The 22,520-nt window shown below is 48.3% G+C and overlaps 1 long non-coding RNA gene across 1 annotated transcript; it reads right to left on the minus strand.

Annotated features, from left to right (window-relative positions):
• Window positions 1-746: 746 nt before the first annotated feature.
• Window positions 747-22,516, minus strand: LOC311612163. The gene is made up of 4 exons (XR_014793237.1): window positions 22,457-22,516; window positions 3,656-3,746; window positions 2,890-3,256; window positions 747-763 (listed from the first exon to the last, which is right to left on the minus strand). It is a non-coding gene; the product is annotated as an uncharacterized lncRNA (long non-coding RNA).
• Between the last annotated feature and the right edge of the window lie 4 nt (window positions 22,517-22,520).

Genomic DNA, 22,520 nt, shown 5'->3' on the forward strand with positions numbered 1-22,520 from the left:
AGGGACTCAGGATCCATAGAGCAGAAATGAGGATGTGTTTGCACAGCGCCCTCTGCTTTCTCAGTGACTCCTGAGGAAGGTCACTCGCTGAGGGGAGCAGGGTAGGCATATAGTGGTCACCCCGAGAGGAGAGTGGGCAGCCCCCCACAGCAGTGCAATGGGGTGCTGACGCCAGGTCACCCGGGCCATGTGCGTCCTGAACTGTGGTGAGGTCAGGCAATTGTGGACTTTCTTCTGCCATATTCTGCCATTTGGTTATAAGCAAAGAGAGCATGAATAGCCATTCGGCTTGGGCTGAGGTTTTGCCAGGCAGTTACCATAGGAAAGAAGGGGATGGAGAAGTTTTGGCTCTGAATATGTTTTAATGTTGGGTCATAAAATCTAAGCATGTCCCTGAGAGGATACGGGAGGGGACAGATGGATAAGAACGAAGTAGTGTAACTGTAGTGTAGAGGTCTTAGATACCATAGCAGGGACTTATTAACACAAAAAAAGTGAAGGTTGAAAAGTCACGTGTTTGAGATCAAATGTTGGAAAAGGTCAAGTGTATGTGCTGCCAAGCACTGCGGGGACAAACAGTTGCTATTACCACATAATTCTGCATAACAAACCAGCCCACACCTTAGTGGCTGAAACAACCACAGTGTTTCTTTCTCAGAACCATGGGTGAGTCCCACGGCCTGGCAGATCGGGGCTGGGCCGCTCACCTGTCTGTGGTCACCTGCAGCCAGGCATGGGGCTGGCGGGATCAGGATGACCCCAACTAAAAAAAAAAAAAAAAAAGCATTTCAGTGTCTGACCCTGCAGAGGGCGAGGGCTGCGGTCAGCGTTGTGTACAGAAAGCTTACTCTGCAGTGAGGATAGTGGGAGAAGTTGAGAGAGCAGTTAGAAAGCTGCTGGTACACACCAGAAGTCTGGCCTTTGGCAGTAGGCATAGAGAGAAACCAACAGATGCCAGAGCTCGGCAGAAGAGGAAGCACGGTTATTGCTCCATGGGTGCAGGCAGACAGGAGAGAGCTGACAGCGAACTCGGGGCTTCTCAGGGCATCGGGATGGGTCCCTGTGGGGGAACTGGAGACAAGACACAGGTTCGGGGTGCAGGCAGAGGCTGGTGGGCTCCGGTTGTGACATGTGGAGTTGGAAGTGCCTGCAGGACTAGGAAACATTGACTTGGCAGTTGGGAATACGAACCTGAGTTTCACATACAGTTTTAAGTGAAGACTACCGTGTTTCCCCAAAAATAAGACATCCTCCAAAAATAAGACCTAGCGCATGGAAAGATAAGACTTCCCCTGAAAATAAGACCTAGTGCAACTCTGGGAGAAAAAATTAATATAAGACACTGTCTTATTTTCGGGGAAACAGGGTAATCTGTAATGGGGGTAAATACAGGAAACCAACATGTCAGGAAAGGGGTCCTAGGAAGAAGAGTTGACGTTTTAAAAGGCTTAGAGGGGAAAAAAGAATGAAAGCCCCGAGGACATCAACACCAAAGTGGCTGAGAGTGGGGCTCAAGGGAAAGGAGATGGAGGAGAAAACAGTGATTGCATGAAGAAGACAGGGACGAGGAAGAGGCCAGGTGGGCTGGCCATGCGCACAGGCCAGGCTCACGGAGTTTACAGCCTAATTGGCGCTGGAAGACTTCGTCACAGTGGGGGTCCGAGTTCCTGGACATCAGGGCGATGTCAGATGCTGTGAGGAGAGCCTGGGAGCCCGGAAGAGAACAGGCCAGAGAAGGCAGAATATCGCTGTCACCCTGGAGGCCTGGACACTCATCTGGGGCCCTGAGCCACCATGAAACAAGCGAGCGAGGCTGTTGTGACATGAGGAAACCCAGGCCATAGGGCAAGCATGTCAAACTCACAGGCCAAATAAACAAGGTGTAAGTTTACATGGGCAGCAAAAAATAAAAATAAAAAAAGCTTCAATTTCATAGAAATGTAGGTTTATTTCTATAGAGACATGGTGAATACAAAGGGCTAAAATAAATGAGTCGTTGTTAATATAAAATAATAGAACATTTTAATAAAAATTAGTAGTTTTTCTTGAGCATTAACTTACCAGACACTGAATAACTGCAGAAATTAATAAGCATAGTGCAAATAAACCCATTTTTCTTATTCTCCAAAAGGGAAATATTTCCTGTTGCTCACACCAAACAAGTCAGTCCAAGACTAATGACGTGGCTATCAGCTGCTAAAATATTCACTGCTGGTATTAGTGGAGAGAAATGGTGTGCCTGCATATAAGGCACATAAGGGAAATAAATGCACAATTCTAGTAATCATTCATTAGCAAACGCTGTAGTTCATTATTAATAATCCTATATAATAAAAGCCTAAACGGTGTTGTGCAACATCATCACAAGAAGGCCACAGCAATGTTGTCACAAGATGGCTGCCACAGATGGCCATGCGCACAGTGGAGGCAGGGCCTAGCTGCTGCTCCGCACAATGAAGCTTGGGGGTCCTACAGCTCCACACGGCATGGAGGAGGCTGGTCCTGGCATCTCCATCACCTTGAGCGAAGGAGAAAGGTCCCAGCAGGGGAGGGCAGTTGTGAGCGATTGGGCTGGCAAGGAAGGGCAGTTGGGAGCAATCAGGCCATCAGGGGAGGGCAGTTGGGAGAGATCAGGCTGGCAGGGGAGCAGTTAGGGGGCAATCAGACTGGCAGGCAGAAGCAGATAGAGGCAATCAGACAAGCAGACAGGCGAGTGGCTAGAAGACAGCAGTTGGACATCCCATGAGGGGTCCCAAATTGGAGAGGGTACAGGCCAGATTAAGGACACCCCTCACCTGTGCACGAATTTCATGCACCAGGCACCTTATACATAACAGGACATAGTAAAAATTAAGTTACGAAGTTTCTATTAAAATGTTTCTTACATACCGTTATATTGTCTGGGCCACAAAAATATTTCCTGTGGGTTGCATGCCGGCTGCGAATTTGACATGCTTGCCATAGGGAGAAGCCTTGACAAGTGTCCTGACCAACAATTCCAGCTCAAGTTCCAGCCAAGCCACTTCAGCCATCAGCCAGCTGGCCGCTCCGTGAGCGGATCTCTGCTGATTCCACTCCCAGTCTCCAGGGTGGCCTGGGCCTGGGCGTCCCTCCAGGTGTGGCCAGCCCTCCCGCTGAGCACTGCTCTGGTGTCTGGCCCACAGCGTCAGAGGCCGAGTGAAGCAGTAGTTCCAAGCTTCCGAATGCAGGCCCGATGTGGTGACAGGCATTGAGTCGTCACAACAAGGAAGTCCATCTCCAGAGAGAAAGATGAGAAATGCTTATGACATGACAATTTTTAAAGGATCTTCAATCACAAAACAACCTTCCCAACTCAAACTGCAATCTTTTGCGTTTCAGTCATTGATAACACACGCACCAGCCATTTTTCCAAGTTTCCCAGAATTTCCTAAAAGCCCTGCTACAATTCCTGTTACCTCACCTCCAAAGCCTGTCTGCCCTCCCAACCCGAGCAACACTGAAGTCCTTCCTATGAGCCCTTTTTAGTAGTCTGCCTGCTTTTAAAAAACGAACATACAGCAGATCTTACCAAACAGATCTTTCAAACCTAGCACTATGCTGCCTCGTAGCTCATGGATTCCCTCTGGTCACTTCATGTCACAGGTGTTCAAGCACGGCCTGGAGATGGACTTACCCTTAACCAAAGGTCACTGCTGGGTTGGAAAGCTGATGGTGTCATCTGCATCTGAGTAAAATCCACTCCGACTTCTTGCTTCCGAAGGACCCTGTGCAAAGTCAGCACAAAAGTAGACGCATCCCCTTGGTGTCTCCCAGCTCACTGCTGTTCAAAGGATGCTGTTTCCACTCAATGACACCGGCTAAGAAACACGTGTGGCAAGCATGATGGCACTCATGCTAAGAAATGGCACCACACGCCTGCCCAGGAGTGTTGAGCCAAGTGCGCACCTCATTCAAACTGGTTCTAAGGATGGAAGAGGAAGGGGGCCGGGAGGCAGACTCGGTGCGGGGAGTAAACTTGTAAATTAGTAAACTTGAGCTCTCCACATACTGAGCCACATGGGTGCTGTTCAAAATAGCAAAGCACATGGAGAAATGTCAGACATTTCCTGAACTATGCTCACTTCCCCTTCCCTGAGAGATGTTAGCACCAGGCGGCGGGAAGGCGCTGGGCAACATCGCAGAGCAGGCTGGCAGAGGAAACAGTCATGGCTGAGGGCTTGTTCCACAGAAGCAAGTCCTCTGTCCGGGGGCACAGTCCCACTTTATCTCCTTAGAGCATTTGCAGAATCAGAGCTGACAGAATTTGGGTATGGATGGGGGAAGACCAGTGATGGCTGATGACACCCAGGTAACTTTTTGAGGTATGTTTAAACAAACATTTTATTTTATTACTAGAGGCCTGGTTCATGAAATCCGTGCATGGGCAGGGGGGGAGGGTGGGGGGAGGAAGGGGGGAGGGATGTCCCTCAGTCCAGCCTGCACCCTCTCCAATCTGGGACCCCTTGAGGGATGTCCGACAACCCGTTTAGGCCCCATCCCACTGGTCGGACATCCCTCTCACAATCCAGGACTGCTGACTCCCAACTGCTCACCTGCCTCTGCCTGATTGCCCCTAACCGATTCTGCCTGTCAGACACCTAACTGTTCTCCAGCCAGCCCAATTACTCCTAACTGCCCTCCCCTGCAGGCCTGGTCCCCCACACTGCCCTCTCCTGCAGGCCTGAGTCTCCCACAACTGCCCTCCCCTGCAGGCCTGGTCCCCCACACTGCCCACTCCTGCAGGCCTGAGTCTCCCCCAACTGTCCTCCCCTGCAGGCCTGGTCCCCCACACTGTCCTCTCCTGTAGGCCTGGGTTTCCCCCCCTCCCAAACTGTCCTTCACTGCAGGCCTGGTCTCCCTCAACTGCCCTCCTCTGCAAGCTTGGACCCTCCCCCGCCCAAACTGCTCTCCTCTACAGGACTGTTCCCCCCCCAATTGTCATCCCCTGCTGACCTGGTCTCCCCAACTCCCCTCTTCTGCAAGCCCAGTCACCCCTAACTGCCCTCCCTGATGGCTTGATTGCCCACAACTGCCCTCCCCTGAAGGCCTGGGTCCCCTTGTACTGCCCTCCCTTGCTGGCCTTGTCTCTCCCAACTGCCCTACTCTGCTGGCCTGGTCATCTCCAACTGCCCACATCTGCCCTCTCCTGCCAGCCATCTTGTGCTGGCCATTTTGTGTCCACATGAGGGCAGCCATCTTTAACCACATGAGGGTGGCCATCTTGTGTCTTGAAGTGATGGTCAATTTGCATATTACTCTTTTATTAGATAGGATTTTATTTTATTTTATGTTCTCTTTAATAAATATTTTTTATTTGTCACAGCAAAAATAAATCCTACCTATTATGCAAATATGCAAATTAATCACCACTCCGCTGCACTCACAAGCCACACCCACCAGCCACACCCACCAGCCAATCAGAGCAAGTATGCAAATAAACCCAATCAAGATGGCTACAGTCCAGAGAGCAGGAGAGAGGCTTGGGTTTCCCAGGTAATGGAGGAAGCCAAGCTTTCCACCTGCCCTTGCTGGCCTAGGCTTTCACTCCAGGCTACAAAGTTTCAATTGTAGAAGGTAAACAAATACAAACAGAGATGGCGGCAGCCACGGAGTGAGCAGGAGGCTTGGCTCTGCTCCAGGCTACAAAGTTTCAATTGTAGAAGGTAAATAATTTCCAGACACCAGGGCCTCCGCTTGGGTTGCCAGGGGGTGTGGTTGGCCTGCAAACCACCACAGGCCCCTCTCCCAGGACGCCCCATGCCCCAAGGGAAGCCCCACACTGATCTGGGACACCCTTCAGGGCAAACCAGCTGGCTCCCACCCATGCACCAGGCCTCTATCCCATCTAATAAAAGAGTAATATGTATCCATCACACCAACACACAACAGTTGCTCCCATGTGGTCAAAGATGGCTGCCCCAATGTGGACACAAGGTGGCCAACATACGATGGCCAGCAGGGGAAGGCAGTTGGGAGGCACCAGGCCTGCAAGGGAGGGCAATTGAGAGGAGCCAGGTCTGCAAGGAAGGGCAGTTGGAGGCGATCAACCCTGCAGGGGAGGGCTGTTAGGGGTGACCAGGCCGGCAGAGGATGGAAGTTGGGAGCAAACAGGCTGGCAAGAGAGCAGTTAGACATCAATCAGGTTGGCAGGGGAGTAGTTAGGGGGTGATCAGGCTGGCAGGCAGAAGCTGTTAGGAGCAATCAGGAAGGCAGGCAGTTGAGCAGTTGGAAGCCAGCAGTCCTGGATTCTGAGAGGGCAGTCTGACATCCCTCGAAGGGTCCCAGATTGGAGAGGGTGCAGGCTGGGCTTAGTGACACCTCCCTTCACCCTGGCCCCGGGCATGGATTTCACGCATTGGGCCTCTACTGTATTTATAAGACTCCAGAAGAAATAGGCTCTTTCCAACATGATACAATTTATGGAGCCTCGTATCACTCAAGAGAATGAAGTCCCTGAAGGTTCACAAGGAACACACTCCACCCACAGAGCTGGTTCTGGCAGCCTTTCCAGCACCACTGCTGGCTGGATCAGGTGTGAATGCGGCCTCGCACTGTGACTTTCCTCGTGTGCTCTTGGAAACGGCTCACCCCTCGCAGGGCAGCAGGTGGGGCAAGCATTCGGCATCCTCGGCCACTTTCCGGAATCCTTCGGTGTGGTCTTAGGGACTCTGCCTCGCTGTGGGCCGCCACCGCTCCTACTTCATTTTGGCAGTGGTCAGGCCGTAGGCGGATGCACATACCTAGGGAGACCACGGTGGCCATGACAGTGCCTCCTGGATACATTTGAACTTGTCCTTTTCAGTAGTTGGCACATCTTTCTTCTGGATAGCTCGTTGGTGAGTTCCTAAGTGGAACAGAACCCACACGTGGGATGCGTTCCGGGCAGAACGTGGACTGATGCTGAGACCTCACAGTGGTGCCAGAGCTGCCACTGTCTCCAGCAGAGCTTGGACCTGTGAATCAAGGACTGCCGGGGTCTCCAGGACGTGGGCTTGTCCAGGCCTTGGCCCATGACCATGTGTCCAAGTTCATGGACTCTGCTTATATATTCAACACATATTTACTGAAAATACACTAAGAACCAAGCATGGTTCAAGATGTTAATAAAACACAGCAATGGAGGAAATCAGATCAAAGCCTCTGCTCTGAGGGAATTTACATTTCACTGGGGAGACAGACAATAAGCAAATAAGTAAGATCTTCAGACGGTGAAACTAAACTTGGGTGACAGAGTGGGGAATGAAAGTCCCTCCAAGACTGGCTCCAGTGGGGTCGGACCCGTCAGAGCCCCAGTGGATCCTGGGCCATTCCAATCCCAGGCTGAGGAGATGGAAGCACCGGCGGCAGCCCCGAAGGAAGGCACCTGCTGGCCAGGCCGTGCTGGCTCTAGGGGGCTCTTCCTGCCTGGAGCAGGGCTGGCGCCCAGGCGCTCCGGCTGCTCTGAAGTTAGAGCCGCTTCCAGCGGACGCTCCTGGACTGAAATCACAGCCCGCCACAAGGCCCTCATTTCCGCCGGCTTATTTGCTTGATTGCCTTGATGTGCTGATTCACATACCATTGAACCTAAGCCTCACTCACCTCCTCTCTCTGCCATCCCACCTGCACGATGCCGTTCACTTCTGCACCCAAGTGTGCTGCCTGGTCCCATCTGGCTGCCTCCGTGCCCATTGTAATGAGGCTGCCACATGCTGGCCATGCCCCGCAGTGACCAGTGAGCACGTCCTGGCAGAGTCCCTCTCCCCTCGCCTGGACCAGCACGGGCTGCTCTTCCAGACGCGCCAGAAACTGCACTGTCTGGAACATTTTACCAATTGAGGTCAAGATGTCATGCTTTGAACTCCAGTGGACTCTAAATAAGGTATCTCAGCTCCCGGCTTGCTAGGGGGCAGAGAGCAGCTCTGTCCCTACAAACCCAGAATGTGGCCTTTTAATAGGCACCCCTGTGGGCACAAGACTGGAATTCAGGACAGAGAGCTGACTTCCTGAATAGGAGGGCCTCTGAGCTAGAACTAATCTGAGCCTGCGGAGGCTCTTGTGAAAGAAGACTGGCTGCAGGGGGAAGGGATTGGAGGTGAGATGGAGAGGCACAGGGAAGGGAGGTGCTGCAGGAGGAGGAGGAGGTGAGATGGAGAGGCACAGGGAAGGGAGGTGCTGCAGGAGGAGGAGGAGATGAGATGGAGAGGCACAGGGAAGGGAGGTGCTGCAGGAGGAGGAGGAGATGAGATGGAGAGGCACAGGGAAGGGAGGTGCTGCAGGAGGAGGAGGAGATGAGATGGAGAGGCACAGGGAAGGGAGGTGCAGCAGGAGGAGGAGGAGGTGAGATGAAGAGGCACAGGGAAGGGAGGTGCCGCTCCTGGAGAAAAAGAAGGACCAGTTTCTGTCTGCAGATGTGCAGTGTTTCCAGGGCCCGCGGTTCTGTCTGCAGCAGGAGACTGAAACTCTCCTTACTCCGATACACATGTCTATTGGAAAGTCCTTCTTATCTCCAAAGGCAAGTGACTTTGGTGCAAAAGCTACATATTTTGGGGTTCCCCAAACTCTGATGGAGAGACCAGACCCCTGGCCTATTAGGTCTCTGGCAGGTTATCCTGTGGTGCCAGTACGTCCTCCACCTGAGCCCTAAGTATGCCTCTCAGACAACTGCCACTTTGGGCACTGATGGGTGGACTTCCTGTTTGCCAACTAGTGGGCGCTTTACCACCAATGATCAGAGCATCTTAACCTCAGATTCTCAAAGAATCTGATGGGCCCAACTGGGCTTTGGGTTGTTCTCTGGGTTATCTCTGCGGTCAGCGGTGGTGAGCACCTAGGGGTGAGGATTTCAGGATCCTGTGCTGTAAACATAGTGGCCATGAGTGTGGACAGCGAGGGGGAGGTGATGATTGGCATCTGGCCCAGGGAAGCCAGGAAGTCCAGTCACCACCCACGACCACCCATCTACCAATGACTCAATCCAGACCTACCGCCAGGAAGGATCTGAACCTGTGTGAGAGCTGGGCCTGACCACGGGGGTCAAGTCCTAAATCTGTCCTCTGCAAAGGCAAGTCAGATGGAGCACATGCTTCAAACAGACGCTTGGTAAATCTTGATTTAACAGAATTAGTAAAAATTTGTGGAGTGATGATAAAACAAGAATGTGAATAAAAATTATTTACAAGAGTCTAAAGATGGTGCACAGGCCTCTCATACTTGCATTTGCTGCTCTTTCTCCCTGCACCACCTTCTTGGCAGTCTTGTTTTGTTATTTTACTAGAGGCCCGGCGCATGAGATTCACGCGTGAGTATGGTCCCTAGGCCTGGCCTGCAACCGGGACCATCTTTCCCGGCTACTACCTGTAGCCCCATGCATAGGCCCTGAGTGGCCAGGGTCCCAGAACACCACTCAGCACTGGCACTGAGCAGCTGGGGGTGGGGCGGAAACATCTTCCACATCGCCACAGATGTTCCTGCCCCGGGGATTCTTGTGAGTGTGCGGCACCAAGCGGTGGCCCAGGTCCATGTCCCCAGCCCTGCACACATGCTTTGGGGCTGCTGGCCTTGGGGGCGTGCCCTATGGCCCGGGGAAGGGACTGAGAGATCGGTTGTTTCTGCCCACTGGCGAGCCCTGCCCTTGCCATGGGTCGCTCTCTGTGTGTGGGGTGACTGGTGGGGTGGGGGCCTTGGCTCCACCGGCGTTCCCCATCACCCACCTCCATTAGATCGTTTGCCATCAGGCGATCAGAGCCTGCCTGCCAGGGAAAGGGACTGAGAGATGGTCAGTGGGCCTCATAGTGACTGGTCCAGCGGTCATTCTGATCATTCCATTGTTAGGGTCAATTTGCATATTACCCTTTTATTATACAGAATAGAATAGAGGCCTGGTGCATGGGTGGGGGTAGCTGGCCTGCCCTGATGGGGGCCCCAGATCAGGGTGGGAGGGTCCCTATTGGGGGGGATGGTCTGTGTGAGGGGCTGTGGTCATTCTGGTCTCTGGTCATTCTGGTTGTTTCACCATTTCAGTCACTGGGCTTTTATTATATAGGACTAAGTGCCTGGTGCACTAAATTCGTGCACTGGGAGGAGGGGGTAGTCCCTCAGCCCAGCCAGCCCTGTCTCACAGACTGGGAGCCCTCTGGGGATGTCCTACTGACAGGAGGTGACCTGGCTGATCAGGGGAAGGCACCAGCCCCATCACCCCGCTGCTGCAGCCACTGTCAGCCACCACAGCCACCAAGGTGTTTTCATCAACACGGACTCCAGTCCCTTCATCAAGAAAAAATGACAACTTTCTTTAGGCATCTTCAAGATGTGTCTTTCATAGGATATGACCGATCTTTCTTTCTTCCTTCCTTCCTTCCTTCCTTTCTTCCTTTCTTCCTTTCTTCCTTCCTTCCTTCCTTCCTTCCTTCCTTCCTTCCTTCCTTTCTTTCTTTCTTTCTTTCTTTCTTTCTTTTAATACTCACTTGAGGATATGTCTCCATTGATTTTTAGAGAGTGTGGAAGAGAGAGGGAGGGAAAGACAGAGAAAAACATCAATGTGAGAGGGACACTTTGAGTGGTTGCCTCCTGCATGAGCCCTGACCTGGGCTGTGGCCAGGGAGGAGCCTGCAACCTAGGTGCATGCCCTTGATCAGAATCGAACCCGGATCCTGTAGTCGGCAGCCCAAGGGATTATCCACTGAGCCAAACCGGCTAGGGCAGGATATGACATTTCTTAGCCTCTTCAGCATCGGACCTTCATTTTTTTTCTCCAGAAGTGAGGTGGAAAAACCCTAGATCACCTTTCTGGATTCTTATTACCCAAGTTACCAAGAACACTGCAATACAGGGAGCTTAGCCAATGAGCGGTCAGAAAAGGTGTTTACCCTCTAACTGGTTTGGCTCAGTAGATAGAGCGTTGGCCTTCAGACTGAAGGGTCCCAGGTTTGATTCCTGTTAAGGACATGTTTGATTCCTATTAAGGGCAGGTTTAATTCCTTGGTTGGGGACACACCCCCAGTGGGGAGTGTGCTGGAAGCAGCTGATGAATGTTTCTCTCTCATCAATGTTTCCAACTGTCTATCCCTCTCCCCACTTCTTTCTAAAAAATCAACAAAATATATTTAAGAAAAGAAAAGGTGTTTTGTCTGAAGCTCATGCACAGAGGGCCCCCTGCATTGTGTCCACTGGGCTAGGGCATGTCCTGAGTCCAAGGGGGGCACACCCCCAAGGCCAGCAGCCCCAAAGCATGTGTGCAGGGCTGCGGGCATGGACCCGGGCCACCGCTTGGTGCCGGAGCACGCGCAAGTGTCCACGGGGCAGGAACATCTGTGGCGATGTGGAAGATTGTTTCTGCCCCAGCCCTAGCTGCTCAGTGCCACTGCCCATAGGCCCAGAGTAACCAGGGGTGTTCTGGGACCCTGGCCACTCAGGGCCTATGCATGGGCCTACAGGCTAGGAGCAGCCTGGGTCCCAGGGATATTCCTATGATCCAGGCTGCTCAGTGCCTGCATATGCAAATTAACCCACAATATTTGTCGGGTTAATTTACATACTCACTCCTGATTGGCTGGCTCGCATTGTGGAGGTATGGTCAATTTGCATCTTTCTCATTTATTAGTGTAGATTTCTTTTTTTTTTTTTTTAATAAATCTTTATTGTTCATATTATTACAAATGTTCCTCATTTTTTTTTCTCCCTCCATTGCTCCCCTCCACCAGGTTCCCACCCCACCCTCTGCCTTTTCCCCACCCCCCATTGTCCTCTCCATAGGTGCACAGTTTGTGTTCAGTCTCTTCCCATAACCCCCACTCCCCTTTTCCCCAAGAATCGTTAGTTCACTCCCCTTCCATACCTCTGATTCTATTATATTCAACAGTTACTATTGTTCATCAGATTTTTTTTAATTCCCTTGGTTTTTAGATTCACTTGCTGATAGTTCTGTATTTGTTGTTCATAATTTTTATCTTTATTTTCTTTCTCTTCCGAAAGAACCCCCTTCAGTAATTCATATAATTCTGGTTTGGCGGTGATGAACTCCTTTAGCTTTTTATTTTTTATTTTTTATTAATGAAGCTCTTTATCTGGCCTTTGATTCTAAGTGATAGCTTTGCTGGGTAGATTATTTTTGGCTGTCGGTTCTTGCTATTCATCACCTTGAATATTTCTTGCCATTCCCATGTGTCCTGCATGGTTTCTGTTGAGAAATCAGCTGACACTACTAGTGGCCTGATGCATAAAATTCGTGCAAGAGTAGGCCTTCCTTCCCCCAGCTGCCAGCAATGGCTTCCCTCTGGCACCCAGGACCCGGGCTTCCCTCACAGCCCTGACTTTGTCCAGAAGGTCGTCCAGAAGGATGTCTGGTCTAATTAGCATATTATACTTTTCTTATTATAGAGTGTGGAAAGTATTACAGATGTCCCCTTTGTTTGTTTGTTTCCCACTGACCCCCTTCTTGGCAAAGTCTTATTTGTTCTTCAAGACCTGTATGAACTTCTACAAAGTCCCTCTGATGAGCTGGAACTCAAGAAGTGCTGACAGAATGAGGGAGAGGAAAAGAAAGTATATTATTAATTTGGCACTAGTGTAGTCTGAGGAATGTTCCAGGCAATTAAAGTTTACCCCTTCCACAATCAAAACTTTTTAAGAGGCTTTATGAAGATTATGAAGACAGAAACCTTTACAAATCATCTTATAGATTTTTCTGCCTCATTGAACAAAATGAAACGAATATAATGAGTACTTCCTAATGTATTCAAATTCTGCACTTTGTATCAAGAAAGCTTAGTTTGGGGACCACCTCCACCAGGAAGCCTTTCCTACCTAACTCTATCCCATCAGACACCCTCGTATATTATTCACAGAACCTCCTTGCATAGAGCTTACAACATGTTATCGCAATTATCTGTCTATTCACCTGGTCACAACGTTCTGTTTCCCCCAGTGGGGCCTCTGGACAGGAGTCCACATCTTAATCATCTTTTCACTGGCAGGGCCAAGCAGAGCACAACAGGTGTCCAACAACTATTGAACTGAAATGAGCATATAATGCTGTGAGAAGATTTTGAAATATGTGGAACTGTTGGTCTCTACACGAAATTATTTGCATTTTTTTTTCTATTTTATAGTATTATATTGTTTATATTGCTTATTCTTGTCCTCCAAGTGTATCATGTTACTCTATCAAATCAACTATCTCTAGAAAGCCTTCTCCATCTGTTTTACAACCCAAATATTTCCATATCTTTATCAGTAGAAAATATTTGAACCCATGCCTCCACTGCATGAGGGAGAATAAATTTGTGTACACATTTATACACAGTTATTTATAAACTAGAGGCCCAGTGCATGAAATTCATGCACTGGAGGGGGTGTCTCTCAGCCCAGCCTGCACCTTCTTACATTCAAAGAGCCCCCCAAGAGTGGGCCTAAGCCAGCAGTCACACATCCCTTTTGCAGTCCAGAAACCCTCCTTCCTTACTACCCACTTGCTTGCTGCTCCTTAGCACTGCCATGGAAGTGGGCAATGCTTCTGCCACTGCTGCTGCACTCACCAGCTGTGAGCCCGGCTTCTGGCTGAACGGAACTCTGCTTGTGGGAGCGCAATGAACACTAGGGAACAGCTCATGTGTTGAGCATCTGGCCCTGGTGGTCAGTGCTCATCATAGCGACTGGTCTTTCTGGTCATTCCACCTTAATAGCACTTAGGTTTTTATTATATAGACTAGAGGCCCAGTGCACGAAAATTTATGAACTGGGGGGGTGGGGCCTCAGCCCAGTCTGTACCGTCTCACAATCCGGGACCCTGCAGGTAGGGTCCCTAGGCCTGGCCTGAGATCAAGGCCCATCAGGGCTTTCCTTCCCCAGGCTGCAGGCAGCTTCTCCCTCCCCCACAAAGCCACTGCTTGCCATCTGTGCAGTGCTGCCCTCCCTCCCCTACCACCAGTGGCCTCCTTCTGCAGGTGACAGGCTGGGGTGCAATTGCTTGGCTGGCCTGGACCTCCCTCTTTCTTTGCTGGGGAGCGAGGCCAGCCCTGAGATGCTGTCTGTCTATCTGATCGCCCCTAACCACTCGCCTGACTATCTGATCATCCCTAACCCCTGGTCCGTCTATCTTATCACCCCTAACCACTCTGCATGCCTACCTGATTGCCCCTAACTGCTTACTGCTTGCTTGGGGGTGGGCCAGCCTGACAAGGGGCCCTCTGCCTACCCGATCTCCCCTTGCTGCTTGCCTGCCTACCTGATCACCCTTAACCACTCTATCTGCTTGCCTGATTGCCCCTAACTTCTTGCTTGGGGGCAGAGCCTGCACTGACTTGCTTGGTCAGCCTCTGGTTGTTATTGGTCATTATGACCCAGCGTTTTTATATATTAGGATTACATAAATGTATTATTGCACTGACATTTTATACATAAATAAATAAATATTTTAAACTAAGGTGCTATTTTATTATGCTTATCAATAATATAAATTCTTTTGCTCTTTGTGAAGTCATATTATTTTACTCTTGATATAACAGTGACATAATATTTTGAGTGCTTGAGTTCTAAGTTGAATTGATTCCGTACTTAATTTTAATGGCTATCATAGATGAAAAAGATATATAAAAAATATGTCTATACATGTAGACAAGGTATATCTTTGTCTTTTGCTATTAAAATATAATCCTCATTTTCTTTCCCACAGACCAATTATGTCAAACATTTTGTTGAAAAAAAAAGTTAACACAGGATTCAAAACTCTTTGGAAGGTGTTTATATGGGATAGGAAATTATATTTCAAAAGTTTTAAAGTTTGCAAGTATAAGCATTCTTATGTTGACATACTTGTATAATTTTTCAGCCACATTATCACATATTAATGGAAATATTTCCAAATATCTGTTTGCCAAATACATTCTCCATAATACTAATTTCCCCCAAATCATTTACTTTTATATTCACTGTTTAAAATTCCCTTTAATCGATGATTCTCTCTCATCGATGTTTCTAACTCTCTATCTCTCTCTCTTCCTCACTGTGAAAAATCAATAAAATATATTTAAAATTCCCTTTAAAATTTAATAACAACTAAAGGATAAGTGTGCCTGTTTTACAATATCTGCTAGGTACCACTCTTTTAAAAATATATATTTTCCTGTTGATTTTAAAGAGGAAGGGAAAGCAAGAGAGGGAGAAATAGAAACATCAATGAAGAGAGAGAATCACTGATCAGCTGCTTCCTGTACGCCCCCCACTGGGGATTGAGACGACAACTCGAGCATGTGCCTGATCAGGAATCAAACTGTGGCTCCTGGTTCATAGGTCCCTGCTTAACCACTGAGCTGGGCTGGCAGGGCTAAGGAACACTCTGAGAGTGACAAGGTCAGCAAATTTTAAGTGTTTAACTTTTTGTAAATGAAACACTTACTTTGTCTTTAAACCCAACAACTCTTTTAAGTGCTTTTCAATGAAGTAACCTGCGAACTCTGTGTGGTTATCATCATTGTTATTTCCTATCTCATTACAAAGTCAAGTAAATATCTGACAATATTTGAAAGGGTTGTTTTAGGAAATAAAAAATATCAATGTTGATGTAAGTCTTGTCTTCAATTTCTCAGAAGTAAAACCTGCCCATCAATGATGCAGGTAAGAATGTTCACATAAAACAATTACCTAGTGCTGAAACCGGTTTGGCTCAGTGGATAGAGCGTCAGCCTGCGGACTGAAAGGTCCCAGGTTCGATTCCGGTCAAGGGCATGTGCCTTGGTTGCGGGTGCGTCCCCAGTCGGGGGTGTGCAAGGGGCAGCTGATAGATGATTCTCTCTCATCAATGTTTCTAACTCTCTATCCCTCTCTATTCCTCTCTGTAAAATATCAATAAAATATATTTAAAAAATAAAATAAAATAAAACAATTACCTAGTATCTCTGATTTTAATTCCAGGCAAATCGATAGCTCCATCACCATGTTTCCCATAAAACAGTTTCAAAAAGAAATTCAGGTAGGATTTTCTTACTGCTAAGAATTTACATTTTGAAACACAATCTAGCAGAAATAATCTGAGATGGTAAAAGTGTTGTAGGCAATTAGACAGACGTGAGCATAGCAAGCATGGGCCAGGTAAGATGGTCACCAGGGTTGTAAGCCCCTGGTTACTACCAATGGACAAGCCATTGTAGGGGGACCTGGCCCCCAGGGTGACCTTTCCTCCCTAGCATATGGCAGGTCCTGTGGTTCGGTCCCCTGACCCTCCCTCCCTAGAGATAACATCCAGGCCTCGGTTGTATGACAGCTCCAGGCCCAGAGAAGCAGCAGCAGCAGCCCCGGCTGACGTCAGGAGCAGCTGCCATGGACAGTGACCCCTGCCCAGGTGCGGGCCAGTCAATCAGAGACCACAGCCCTGGAAGGACACACAGGAGAGCAGCTGACCGTTCTATTGAGGTTCTCCCTGAACGGTCCCTAACATCTCCACCCTTAAAGCCACAGGACAGGGGACCCAGTGAGCTCTCCCTCCGGGAGCATGCCCAGGCCTTTCCCGCCCCCTCCCCCTGTCCCCAGGCACATCACCTCCAGCTTCCTCACTCCCAAGGTCCAAGGGCCCTCTCTTTACCTTCAGAACTTGCTTCCTAAGCCCATTTCTTCTAGAAATTACTTCCTCCAACCTCTATGATTTACCTAATAAATGTTTTCTTACAATTTGGGTCTTGCTCTGAATTCTTTCCAGGCCAGAACCCAGTACCAAAGTTGCCAAACCCAGTCTGGTCTGACCCCAAGGTCAGACACCTGGGGCCGTTCCTGCTGCCTAGGACAGAAGTGCTGGCTAACCCACCCACTTCTGACCCTACATAGCTTTTAACATGCCCTACTGCCCCAGTCCTGCTTCTCAGTCTTCAGCAATGTTTTCTATGTACCTCCCACATGGTGACAAAGGGGTACAAATGAGTTTTGGACTATGGCTTTGTGGTGGGCAGTCAGACATGAGCAGAGCCAGGATGGTGGCCAGGTACAGAAGGTCACTAGGGTGGAAGGCCCCAGGTGCCTAGCAAAGGACACTTGTAGGAGGGACCAGGGTGACCTTTCCTCCCTTAGCATATGGCTGGTGATTTGGTTCAGACATCTCCCACTTCCCTCTTCTCTCCCCCCCCACCCCCCCCACACACACTTTTCCTCTCTAGGAATAACATCTGGGCCTCAGTTGTGTTTCAGCTCCAGGCTCAGAAAAGCAGCAAAACCAGACCAGTGACCCCACAGCTGACCTCAGGACCAGCAGCACTGGATAATGACCCTACCCAGGTGCCGGCCAATCAATCCGTGGAGACCACGGCCCAGGAAAGAGCACATCGGAAGGCTGCTGAACATTCTATTGAGATCTTCCCTGGGAACTCCCTGAAAGCCTCCACTTAAAACCAATAGGATGAAGGACCCAGTGAGCGCCCTCCTGGGAGCACACCATGCCTTTCCTCCCAGTTCCCTTGCCCCACCCCACCCCACCCCACCCCACCCCCACTGCTCCAAAACCCCCCATTTCTAAGCTCCAAGGGCCCCTCCTTTGCCTCTATAACGTGTTTCCTCAGCCCATTTCTTCTAGAAATTACTGCTTCCACCTCTATGATTTACCCAATAAACATTCTCTTATAGTTTGAGTCTTGGCTCTGAATTCTTTCCTAGCCAGAACCTAAGTACCGAGGTTGCTGCACCCAGTCAGGTCTGACCCACAGGTCAGACACCTGGTGCTGTTCCCGCCGCCCCAACGGCTTCACATATTAATTCAGTCTTCATCGTGCTGGGAGGAAAACAGCTTTCCTTTAAGGGACCTTTATGAGTAAGTAAACTTCTAAACATGTTACTAACTTTAGCGAAATTTCATTAGATGCCAGATTGAGTAAATCTTGACTTCAAAAAGTATAAATGACTGTCCTGTTTGGGCGGATAGCTGTTATGTCTTCTGGTCAGGATTACTCAAGGCACAGTAGGTGCAGCTGAGGTTCTCCATTACAATAACACAAAACTCACATTTCAAATAGTTTCATCATAATTTTTTAAATTCCTCACAGAGGACATGCTTATTGATTTTAGAGAGAGAGAGGAGGAGGAGGAGCGAGAGAGAGACAAACATCAGTTGGTTGCCTCCTGTACCTGGATCGAACTCGCAACCTTAAGGTGTACTAGGCAATGCTCCCACCAATGAGCCACATGGCCAGCGCTCATCATAACTTTAAACCTGGGAGGGTGGCTTTTATTAGCTCTGATTAGACCATGTTTAACAATGTGGCTGTTGAAAAGCTTGCTCACAAAGACAAGTGTCACAGCTCAGACTTTATCTTTTTTGTCCAATCATGCCTGTGTTATTAATTTCATCTGCTATTTCTCTGTGGGGATTTGTTTAGTCACTTGTCCATTTCATGAAGGTTAGCTTAGTTAAAACCTAAGGCGGCCCAGGTAACCTGCCAAGTCTCACAAGGAAGGAATGGGAGGGAGTGTCCTCTGGTAATCTCATCTCCCCGCTTCCTTCCCTGTGACACCATGTTAAGTCCTAACACCACTGCCAACCCTTTCCATAAATGTTAATCATGATACAATTAATTCTTACATTGGAGACTTCCCTAAAAGGATTAAGTTATTTAATAAAAAAGTAAAATTGTCAAGCAAGTAGAAAAAATAAGGCAGATAAAGAACTTGATCTTAGATAGGAAAGGACTTGCAAAGTAAAAAGTAATAGAAGAAAACAAAATGGAAAAGGCCAATAGTTATATCTATAATAGGATCGATATCTACATTATATATTAATTGCCTTTTCTGAATATCCCAGTAAGAAAATCAACAATAAACCAACAATGGGATTCCATACTTGCCCATAAGAAATATACCACTATGACTTTGAGTTAAAAATGAAGACAGGGAGTATGTACAATGGAGTCACTTTAACCAAGCGGCTAAAATGAACAGGAGGAAGGCTGAGGCATGAGGAGAGACCATTCTTGTTCTAACTCATTCAGAAACAAACTTTTTTGAACTTTCCAGTCCCATGTCAATGCCTGGACATGCCTGGACCTCCAGGCTGCCCTCTAACTGCCCCCTGAAGGGCTCACCTTTCCAGGCCATCTGATCCCCTGAAGGACTCACATATACATCCACCCCACATCCATTATTCAGACCCAGGGACAGCCAGAGCTCCTGGCACCCATCACTGCCTCCTGCCACCTGACTGATCACCATCCCGGACCAACCCTGGGCTAAGCACCAGGACTGATAGTTCTAACAAAGTGCTTTTTGCTGTGAGAACTTTTCACCACCCTTTCTTCTTTGGAACATTTCTGGGTTTTTGTCCAGCTGTGTCTCCAGGTTACAATCTCCATCGCTTATTTCTAGCACAGCCTCCAGATTCCTTCATATACTCTCACAGAGTGCTATGGGAATTTGATAATAACAATAGAACAACACTAATTTATTATGTGCCGTGTGACTCTAAGTATTTACTTTTTACTACCACATCATATGGTGTCATTATACTAGTTTTCTGGGAAGGCACAGTCAAGTTAAAGAATTTGGCCAAATCTCATAGCTTGTAGAAAGCAGCAGGGTTGACTTATCCAATTGTCATAGTAGGCACAGAGCATTGGGCTCGCATACTGTGTGTGTTATGTGCTGTTGAGTTGTCTCCGACTCCTGGCGACCCTATGAATGAGTAATGGCCACAATGTCCTGTTCTCAACAGCCCTGCTCAGCTCCTGCGGACTCATGCCTATGGTTACTTTCATGGAAAACATCTCATATTTGGTCTTCCTCTTTCTTGCTGTCTTCTTTTTTTTCCCCCAGCACTGCTGTCTTTTCCAGACAACCCTATCTTCTCAAGATGTGCCCAAAGTAGGACAGTTTCAGTTTTATCATCTTTGCCTCCAGTGATATTTCAGGCTTGATTTGTTCTAGGACCAGTTTGTTCATCTTCCTGGTGGTCCAAGGTATTCATAAAGCTCTCTCCACCACCATAATGAAAATGCACCCCATTTTACCTGTCAGTCTTCTTCACTATTCAATTTTCATACTTAGTACAATAATTGGAAAAAGGAGGGCATGGATGATCTTAGCTCGGTCTCTATGCTCTGGGTCATCTTTCCTGATTCTTCCATCGCTGCCCTCCTGAGTCTCAGCCTTCTCTGGATTTCTTGGCTGAGACTCCATTGGAATTGATGACTGAGCCAAGGTCAGCAAAATCTTAACAATTTTGATGTCTTCACTGTTTATATAAAAGTTGTGTATTTCTTCTGTAGTCATGATGTTTTGTCTTTTTGATGTTCAAATGTAGTTCTTCTTTGGTATTTCCTTCTTTCACTTTCATCAGGAGTTATTTCAAATCATTGCTACTGTACTTTTAAGAGCCCATAAAAACTCTTTTTATTTCTTTTAAAATGGGAAGTTAATGTTTAGGCTGAAGAAAACATTTTCATGTACAATACTAAGTTCATCTTCATATCAATGCAGTTATAAATATAATTTTTAATATTATGTTGCGGAGGAAGAGGCCCAAAGCATCAGGGGCCCATGAACACCTGAATGTGGCCTGTGTGGCATAGTTGCGTTTTGATCCCAGGCAATGGGATATCTGAGCCTATGTTCTTTCTGCAAGGCAACTTGCCAGAAATTGTTCACACCTTTGATTATTTTTTAAGGATTTAAACTATGGCAGTAACTACGGACAATGATTTATGAAAATACATTTATTTGTAGTAATGTTCTTTTGAAACCAAATAAATATGTAATAACAAAAGGCTGGTTCAATGTTGATTGTCGACTTAGGAGCCTAGGTGAGTACTAGGAGCTTCTGAATGGAGCTGAATAGAGGGGGAACTGTGGACTTGGGAAAGCTGAGCGAGGGCAAGTAGAGCAGGGAGTGGAAGGAAACCTATATGCATCCAGGAGACAGACTGCAGACTCTATTGGGCATGTGCATGCAATGTCTGAAGGGTACCTGTAAGCATGTTCCTCAACTATTTTTAAAGGGCCTGGACAGGGGAGGGAAAGATTAAAGAAAACAGTACTGGAAAAGCAGAGATCAGGGAGACTCTGAACCATTTTTATAATGGAGTGACTGGACATTCAGGCACAGAGGCCTGACCATCATGTTAATCTTTGTCTTAAAAGCTCTGAAGAGCCAATGAAAGATTTTAAGCAGTGGAGTGACATGATCAGGTGCACATTTCAGAATAATCATCGTGGGTGCAGTGTGCCTCACATCCAGGAATGACAAGGCTGCACTGATTAGGAAGAGAATGTGTCTTCATTCGATCAAGACATGTCTACTGAACCCTACAAAAACTCAGGAGGGTCATTGCCATTCTTGGTACATGATTATTTCACAAGTTTAGCTATGTTGGAAGAAGAGAGAGAACTAGAAAGAGATTTTAAAGTCAAGGGACTTTAAATAGCCATTGTGCCAAGGAATTGTAGACAATAGAAAAGGTGGGGTTAAAAATATGCCACAGAGGTGCCACAGCAGAGAGCAGACAGAGAAGAGTCATTTTGGGGAAAAGCAGAGCTGCCCAGGCTGAAGAAAGGAGCTAGTGAGCTTGGGTGTGGGTGTAGGTAATTTGTGGGGTTTGGTTGACACGGTTTGGTAACAGAGGCCTCTCACACCAAGCTGGGCCCACCAGTCTCCTGCACTGGACTCTTGCCATCTAAGCCCACCCTTATAAGAACTCCTGGTATTGTATTCCTGTCCAATGGGAACTGCACAGCTATACCTCATTTGCATTTTTAACAACCAATCAGAACACATGATTCTGACTAATCAGGCCAGTGCTATTTGAACCAATCAAATTGAGCAAATCTGGGTTCTTCATTTGCATAAAAGTGGACCAATCAGCGGCTGGGCAGGAACATAATATAAGGGGTGTCTCCCTGGTCTGGAGGAGCACACCTTTGGTTTCCTTCAGCGGTTGTCTCCCCAGTTGGCAAACTGTTCACCTGAATAGTCTCTCCCTGTACTGCACCCCAGACGGGGGACTTTTGTTGGCACTTGCTGGGTGACAGAAGCCTTCTGTTGACAAAGTCATCTGGTGAGTAACGTGGTCTCCACAGACTTCCTTTGCAGGGTGGCCTTATGTTAAGGTGACCAGACATCCCACTTTTGGCGGGACAGTCCCGATTTTTAACTATTTGTCCCCCGTCCCGCGGCGGAGTTTTTTAAAACGCCGCCGGACGCGGGACAAATTGTTAAAAAGCGGGACGTCTGGTCACCTTACCTTATGTCTAAAAGCAACACGGAACCAACAGCACCTGTGTTTTGTACAAATGGGGATGCCAGGCCCTCCCGCACAGAACTGACCGGCACTTGCTCAGTGTTTGTCTTCCTACTCATGGGACCGTGCAAACCTTGGTGCACAGTGACCACACGCAGGCAGTGCTCCGCTGGTGCAGTTATTGCTCTGGCACTGCGTTCTCCGGCGGACCCCCCCCCCCCCCCCCCCTCGGCCAGGGGTATTCATGTGGAGCCTACCTTGGCTGTGGGCGTTCCAGAGGAGCGCCACGCCAGGTCCTCCTGGAGGTGACGCACCGTCCCG

Source organism: Pipistrellus hanaki, assembly GCF_964339955.1.
Source record: "Pipistrellus hanaki genome assembly, chromosome: 17".
In the NCBI taxonomy this organism is placed as follows: Eukaryota; Metazoa; Chordata; class Mammalia; order Chiroptera; family Vespertilionidae; genus Pipistrellus; species Pipistrellus hanaki.